The sequence below is a fragment of the Echinops telfairi genome, unplaced genomic scaffold, assembly GCF_000313985.2.
Source record: "Echinops telfairi isolate 266 unplaced genomic scaffold, ASM31398v2 ScPeMD7_7468;HRSCAF=8506_0, whole genome shotgun sequence".
Classification (NCBI taxonomy): domain Eukaryota; kingdom Metazoa; phylum Chordata; class Mammalia; order Afrosoricida; family Tenrecidae; genus Echinops; species Echinops telfairi.
This window is the reverse complement of record NW_022111369.1, coordinates 94069312-94077940: the sequence shown is the minus strand read 5'-3', so window position 1 is coordinate 94077940 and position 8629 is coordinate 94069312. Positions and strand designations below refer to the sequence as shown.

The 8629-nt window shown below is 51.2% G+C and overlaps 1 pseudogene; it reads right to left on the bottom strand.

Annotated features, from left to right (window-relative positions):
* Positions 1-2070: 2070 nt before the first annotated feature.
* Positions 2071-2869, bottom strand: LOC101651473 (annotated as a pseudogene).
* Between the last annotated feature and the right edge of the window lie 5760 nt (positions 2870-8629).

Genomic DNA, 8629 nt, shown 5'->3' with positions numbered 1-8629 from the left:
CGTGCCTCCCCGATTGGTCAATCGGTGGTGGGTTGTTACTTGAATTCCACTGGTTAGTTCGCAATCAGGCAATGCGTCCCATTGGTCAGTTTGAAACAGTCAATGTCTCATCCGACAGAGTGGCATCAGTGACCAAGAACCTGAAACCGAAACTTAGGCCTGCCCCAGACTCTGGGTTTTATACAACCTGTCATGGCGCTGGTGCTGGCAGTTGTAAACCAGGACCCCACAAAACAACGACATGGTCACCAGTCAAACAAATACAAAATGAGAGGTTAAAATATGACCATTTTGCAAAGGCCTCGACATTAAGCACCCACTGTGGATAACAATAGCTGAGACAACACATAGAAGTACCTCCTAGTGAAAGAACCCACAGCCGCGGCTGCATACCCACAGGGTTCCGCTGGGGATGTGCATCACAGCAGCGGCAGTTCGGTCCTGTCTTGGGAGAAGTGCAGCCCGAATGCTCCTTAGCGACAAGGATGGTGAGACTGCATTGCGCGTACTTTGGACAAATTGTGAGGAGAGACCAGTCCCCGGAGAAGGACATCATGCTTGGTAAAGTGGAGGGGCAGCAGAAAAAGAGGAAGTCCTTGACGAGACAGACGGACACCAAGGCTGCCACAATTGGCCCAGACATAACAATGGTTGTAGACGGCGGGGCTGGACAGCGTTTTGTTTTGTTTTACATAGGCTCGCTAGGAATGGAGCCTACTCTACACACCTAGTGGTAGCAGGCTGGCCATTGTTAGTAGTTTCTGTGTTTGGTGGTCAAATGTATCTGCTCGCCTACTCAAACACTGACTGTGGTGTCCTGACGCTCTTCGGTGTTGTAGGAGACTCCCTTTACACTGGTCGTGGTTCTCAAGCACACAGAGGTGGTAAAATCTGCACAGTCCTCCCCTTGCTGTATCTAACAATCCCCATGCAAAACTGCAGCCACGAAACTCTCCAACCCCAAAGAGGGTCCAAACGTGCCCCCTTTCTCCCACCCTTGCCCATCATCGCACCATGGGTACAGTGGGGAGTCCTGGGGGGGCAGGGGGCCACAGCTCAGCTGCCAACTGAAAGGTTGGCAGTTCGAACCCACCCGTGGCGGTTTGTTTCCATAAATATGACAGGCTTGGCACCCTCATGGGGCGGCTCTTCTCCACCTGGCTCGGGTTGTTGCAGTTAGCTGCCATTGAGCCAGTCCACCACATTCACCCCTCGACACGATGCACAGCAGAAGGGCACACTGTCGTACGACGGCCGTTCGCCATCCTCACAATCGTTCCCTCGCTGGAAGACAGACTAGGACGGTCTCATGGCGTTTCCAAGGTTGTCATCTTTACGGGAGTCGACTGCCACCTCGTTCTCCCGTTGAACCACGGGTGGGTTCACACCTCCAACCTTTCAATGAGCAGCTAAGCATGCACCCACTGCACCCCTGGGGCGCCTCCTTGGAGGTCGCAGTCAGTGTGTAAATGATGCCCTTTCCTGCGGGACTCATGTTCAGTCTTCGTTTTGCCATTGTTGTTGCAGTTGAGTGGCTTCCAACTCACATCTGCCCCCTGCGTGCAGCGTGGGACTGTCCCGCAGGGTTTGGGGGTCTTTGGAAGCAAATTGCCAGACCTGCTTTCTGAGGGGACTCTGGGTAGGTTCAAACTGCCCCCCTTTTGGCTAGCAGCCAACAAGCTTTTCCTGTTCATGTCGAACAGCGACTTCTGGTCCTCGTTCTGCACGATACTGAATGCCCAGCTCGGGGTATTTACGTGATCTCCCAATCAATTTGCTTCTGAAACTTGTTTTCTGCAAGATTCCTAAGAAGGGCTCCTGGAGGGACTACGGTAATATTCTTTAAGTTCTGAATGTTGGTAATCGTGTGTATGTATCCTGTTTCCTGGAGAGTAAGTGTTGCTGATATAAAATCCTTGATTTTATCTTTCTTTTAATATTTTAAATGTTTCTTTATTTCCTTCATGTTTACAATTGAGTGATAATAGAATTGTTTTTCCTTTGAAGCCTCTTGTATCTAGATTTTTTTCTTCAAACTTTGAGTTATTTAATTAAATTCTTTGCAAGAATCTAGAACACCAGTTTGTGAGGATAAATCCCATTTGTGAGCACGAAGGTACCATGCAAGTAGCCTTGAAGCTGGGGAACAGCTTTGATTGTTGCCAAAATTTGGGAGTCCGCGGCTTTCTGATCAACCTGGCGCCCATCTGTGATCTCGTATTTCTCTTTCTCTGTGTCAAAGATCTCGCCTTCTTGGTGTCTGGGCATCCGTGAGATACTTGGGGATTTTCACACCACTGATAGCACTTTGCGGGGAGGTGGCGATGACGAATTTCTGGTGTGTTCTGCGCAGAGGAACTCAATTGCGGGAGAGAGGTCGAGTCACAGGCAGCATGGCACTGCCCAGCTGCTTCAGGAAGACCACTCTCTCGCCTCGGTGGCACCCATGAGGATGATCAGCGTGGTCCCAGGGTGATGCTGGCACGCGGTCTCCTGACACGCTGCGGGCCGAAGGGCTTTTTGCAGAGGCTCAGTGGCTTCCGAGGCAAGTCTTCCGTAGGGTGATACCCAGGCATTTTCGCAGCTTCACCCCTTGGGTCTCGCCGTTCTTGTCACCACCAACTGGCTTTGTGACAGTAGCCAGGACCTTCTCGTCTTCTTCTCAACCCTGCACTTGGCCACTGAGTACTCCCTCTTGTGCATGGCCTTGCGGGCATACCGCCCCGGTTCCTAGGACTAGGACGGGGTTTCAGCTGCAGGGGGGCTTCCCTTCTGGGGCGTTTGGCCTTGGCCTTAACGGGGTCACCGGCATCCGCTTTCTTGACTTCAGGCGTCTTCTCTTTGGTGTCTCGGCTTCTTCACCCGCCATTTGCAAGATGGGAAAGAGCTTTATCTAGATTTCTAATGGACTTTTCCCCCTTTAAAATCAAGTAATTAACTAGACTATAGCTTGCGTTTCCTTGTTTTTGGTTAGTAGCCTAAACTTTGTGGTGTCATCTTTTTAAAAAAATGTTTTAACTTCAAGAAAGTTTTTCTTTAATTAGAGTTTTCAGTCTCTGCTCTGGTGTTCTTCTACAGGAAACCCTGACATGGTTGACAACTTACATCGTCACAGAACTATAAAATCGACCTTCCTTACCCTCATTTTTCTGGAAGGAAATTAGCCATTAGAAAGGTTAAATCATCTGTTCAAGGTTCCATCGCTCAGAAAAACTAGAAGGAAAGTTTGCCCGACTCTGATTCCCAATACCTGGAACCTGCTTTCCAAGGAGCACTGGCGGTGGGCGCTGTGGATGAGGCATTGGGCTGCTTCCCGCAGGGTTGGTGGTTAAAGCCACCAGCTGCGCCACGGGAGAAAGCCGTAGCCGGCGCTTCCCTAAAGATGGGCAGTCTTGGAAATGTTAGGGGCAGTTCTGCTCGGTCTTCTAGGCACTCAGATCACAACCACTGTGATGGCAAGGTGTTGGGCTTGCTTGGGTTTGGTCCAGGAGAAAAATCGAAAGCTACCTGAAGCAGTGGTTCTCCGTCATTACTTCCTATTAGATTCACCTTGAAATCGTTTGAAGATCCTCATAGCCAGGCCGCATCCCAGAACCTCGAAGGATGGAGCCCAGGTACCAGCAGCTTTGAAAACTCCCCGGGGGATTGCCAAGCTGTTTACAAGCTTCGTCATGGATGGTCCTCAATCCTTGGACCATCGGGGAGCCTGTTCATTGCAGATACTGATTCGGGAGGTCCAGGGGAGGCCCGAGAGGCTGCATGTCTAGCAGGTTTCCAGGTGACCCTGATGCTACAGGTCTGAGGAGCTTCTGAAATGAAGTCCTCCTTTGACCCGGATGTTACTACGGGTGAAGAGGAAGATAGTGGTCCAGAAGCGAAATCAGAGAGGGTGAAGGGTAAACGAGGGGGGGGGCGTGCACGATCTGCAATGTCACACCCACCTGATTGACAATAAAAAACTGTTGCAGTCCTAACCGTGCAGAATCCAGGCTGACTTCTCTAACACATAGTCCTGGCCTGCTTCTCGACCACGGAGGCAAAATGAAGACCCCTTGGGGAAGGGGAGGAGGGGGAGCAGGGGGCTGCTGCAGGCTCTTGAAGGGTTACTTCCTCCCAGGCGTTTGGCTGGGCAGCCTCACGGGGCCAGGCAGGAGCCCGTGGCTCTGGCCTGAATGAATCAAGCAGGATCCGGCTGTGGACATTGCTGCCCGAGGGCCAGAGCTCTTGTACACAGGTCTTCCAACCACTTCCGTCCAGTTCAAACCCATGCAGAGAATTTGCATGTCTTAACAAGTTCCCGCTGCACTGCCTTGAGTCCACTTCCTTGTTACCAGCTGCCCCCACAGAGTTTTCAAGGCTGGAAACCTGGATGGACTCCCCCATCTTTCACCCCACCCCCACGCCCCCAGTGGCCAGGCCCTGCCATCACACCGCTGCGTGACGATCAGTGCTGAGACCCACGAGCAGAGCAGTGATCTTCAGTTGTCGTATACACAAGAATCAATCACCTGAGGGCTTGTGACAGTGTTGATTCGGATTCAGCATCTCTGGGCTAGGAAGGAAACGGTCCGCCAGACCACCTTCATCGGCTTGGAAGCCCAAACTGTCAGCACACATTTCCTCCTCACCACCTGGGCCGCCACCTCTGCACACCCTGAATTCCCTTCATCTGCCCTTTCTCTCTCTCTGTGTCCCGAGTTCCTAGGTCGAGGTGCCAGCGGGGCGCTTGCTCGGTCTCCCGGGAGTTTATTGGAGATTTGAATTAAGTCGCAACCCTCCAAGGCTCAGACCATAAGGCTGAGAAACGTCAGCGGGGCACAAGCAGGGCCACGGGGCTGAATGCCTGAGAGAGACGGCATGACGGGACTTGATTTGTGTTCGTCTTGGCTCCATTCACGACCTGGGAGACTCGATCTGATGACTGAAGCCTGGCAGGATTTAACAGGCACCGTTCTCACTCCAGCTTATAATTTGCATATTTTTCCCTTTTGGCAAGACCCAAGCAACTGTCAGCAGCCCTGGGACAGTGTGGGACTTGCCCAGTGTGAGGCAGGCCCGCCTTGGATTGAGCTGTGGCCCAGCGTTTAGACCCAATGCCTCTTGCCTGGGACCTCAGTGGACGGGGAAGCAAAGCCTGGGGACAGGATGAGCTTGCTTCGGGCAGAGCTGAGTGTCCGCCCTGGGGGGGCTCGTCCCCAGAATGCCACAGAGCCAAAGCCCAAGCCCACTGCCATCAGGTCAACCCTGACACATAGCAGCCCTTCTTCAGGGGAGCAGCCAGCGCCTCTTCAGTCTTCTCTAGATTGTCCTTTCGGAACCAATGGAGAAGGAAGGCATAGGACTGAGACCTGGGCAGAGCCAATCTGAGGGCAGCCAACTAGGAGGACTCTGTCCCTGTCGGTCTCTACTGAGGCAGGGACTGTGAACACCTGGTTTGCAGAAGGCTGTGGGATGACCCTGGAAGCCCCAAATGAAACCTCCCTTGAATTCCCTCGGAGCATACTCCAGGGACGTGACTAGCCTTGTTACCAGACAAGAGCATTGTGCCGTCAATGATGGTAGATATAATTAGGTTAAAATATAATATCTTTTCAGTTGCTTTCCCTTTGGACCCATCTTAAAGTTAGTTATTTCAATTTTTAAAGTGAAGGGGATGGGCTCCAGTGAATCCCCTCTGACCATCACCCCGTCACTATGTGACTAGCGTGCTGTCATGCAGGGTGCATGGGAAAGTAATTTTTTACAGATGTAGTTAAGTGAGCATTTAACACCTTATCATTTGATCTCCCCTTTAACCCATTTTTAATGTGTTCTAGTTTTTAAAAAATATTTTGTACTTTCTTTTTGACTGAGGTTTTTCTGTTTTACTTTGTTATTGTTTCATGTATGTTTTCTCTGTATATGAAATTTGTGCGTGTATATTTTTGGTGTATGAAATCTAGGTGAATCTGTAGCGAAAGTAACTGGATTATTGGTTTCTTGGGCATATAGCATGGGAATTTGGGGAGAAATGGGGAGCAAGAGGACAAGAAAGAAAATGTTCTAAAGTTGATGGCACAACTCTTCTTGATATGACAGAACTATCGAATTTTGTATGTGGGCTATGTGCCAAGAAAGCTTTTAAAAAATTGTTATTGTTTTAATTCATCTGGGAATCAAGGAGTCCTTCCTGGTGGGATAGTGGGTTCCGTGTAGGATGCTAGCCACAACATCAGCAGTTCAAAACCACCAGCTGTTCCACAGGAGAAAGATGAGGCTTCCTGCTCCCATGAAGAGAAGTGGTCTCAGAAACCCCCAGGGGCAGTTCTGCTTGGTCCTGTCCGGTTGCTATGGGTCAGCAGCACCCCGTGGTCGTGAGTTTGGTTTGTGTGGATCTGGATTATCATCCTTGGCTTTTCTTTGGCATTTGTCCTCCTAGATTTTGCTCAACAAGGCATTTTACTGTGTGCCAGATAAAACTAGTCACCAGAACATAACCTACTTATCCTGAGGGGGGGGAGGAGGGGAGGAGCAGCTTGGATCACAAAAGGCTTTTTTCCCCTCCCAGAATCTTCCAGATTGTCTTGAGTTCCTAATGATGGGGAGAGGCCAGTGCATCACTCTCTTCTGTCCCGAGAGCCTAGACGGGGGTGGGGTGGGGGGTGGGGGTGGGGTAATGAATCCACAGGGATTCCTCAGGCAAGGGAACATGCAGCAGATGAGGTGGTTTAACAACACCCCTCCCCCACCCCACCCCCGACCTGTGTGTCCCAGCAAGCAAGTGACCAAGTTTCCACACAACGCAATCAGGTCTGCCTCTCAGGACAGGCCTGTGGGCTGCACAGACCAGGCAAGGTACACTTCCGGTGCCCTCTTATCCTTCCCCCAGCTGAACACCATGTCCCCTGGGCACTATTTACATAGAGGCTCTGGAGGGTTGAAACCAGAGAAGAAACTTCCTGGTCCCTTAAGTGAGCCATTGGCCTAGCCCTAGTGGAGCCTCACAAGGGATGGAGCTCATTAGCTAATTAGCTAATTGCCTCTGAAGGGTGGGAAAAGTAACCCTGGAGAAAATGCCCTTGCCAAGGGGAGAAGTGGCTGTCCACGGGGCTGGAGGTTTCCCGTGGCCTCGGAGCTCTGGTCTCAGTCCCTGAGGTAGCTTTAAGCAGCGGGTTACTGAACCGTTCCGGGCTGTGTTGGAAAGGCCTGGAGCTAAGGGCCTCGTGCCCTTCATGCGCAGTCCTGCAACCGCAGCAGAAGCATCCTCAGGGAACGAGTTAGAAACGCACGTTTTCAGGCACCACCCCAGACAGAGGGAGCCCTTGTGGCACAGTGAGTTAAGCATTGTGCAGCTCACTGAGAGGTCAGTGGTTTGAGACCATCAACCTTTCCACAGAAGAAAAGGGAGTGATTCTGCTCTGTTCTGCACTGTTTCCCTGAAAATAAGACAGTGTCTTATATTAATTATTGCTCCCAACGACACGCTAGATCTTATTTTCAGGGGATGTCTTATTTTTCCATGAAGAAGAATACGGTACACATTTATTGTTTATTGTTTTATTAAAAGAAACCTCACACTTCCTGTCTGCTCCAGCTGTTATGTGCACCCGCTGCCGCTATGGTCCAAGTCCAGAGTTACCATAGCCTGGGGGGCTTATTTTCAGGGAGGTCTTATTTTGGGGGGTGCCTTATATTTCAGTGAGAGGCAAAACTGTAAGCAGGTCTTACTTTCGAGGGATGTCCTACTTTCAGGGTGGCGAGGACTTGGATGGACCCAGTGGCGGTGGGCTTTCAGAGTCAGAGCGAGGCCCAGATGACCCATCCCAAACTGCCTCCCATGATTCATCCCACTGGAGGTCCACGTCATTCGTCGCCACAGCACTTCCCATAATGAGGTGCAGACATTGTCCTGGAATAAAGGCCAATCAGGAGGCAAGACTAAGTAAGGGCCAATGGGAAAGCAGGGTCAGGACTGAAGCAAGCCAATGGGGTCCTGCCACCCTACTCCTAAAACATCTACAGTCATACCCCTAATGGGGCGTCTTCCTCCAATCATCTGAGGATTTGCTTCGCGGCTGACGCTTGCTTTGCTTATTACATCATAGCGCCCCTTCCTGTCTGGTCTTCCTGTCTTGCGTGGGTGGATCCCTCTGTTGCCGTGGCCAACAGCCCAGCAGAAACCTGCTAGCTTTTCTCCAAGAAAGAAAAGCCCGGTGACATGGGCTTTGGACACATCCCAGCCCCAGATCTAGGCGTCCTTCGATGGTTCCAGTGGTCGGATGCTTGGCTTCCAGCTAAAGGTTGATGATGGCTCAGGCTCGCCCAGAGGTAGCTCAGTAGGCAGGCCTGACGGTCTGTTTCCGCAAGGCCACCACCTTGAAAACACTCTAGGGCAGTTCTTTGCACACAAAGGGTCACCTGGTGTCCACGTGGACTTGAGGGCAACTAACAGCCACCCGGCATTGCTGAATCAGGATGGGGGTGAGCGGATCCAGCAATCTCTGTGTTAATGCCCCTTCAGGTGCTTCTGGAGAAAATCCAGTATAAGGATCACAGCCCGGCATCCTCATGCTGATCAGAACAAACCAGACGGAAAGGGGATTGAGTCCCATGATGGGCCTTTCCAGCCACAGTACCTGGTTGTGACTAT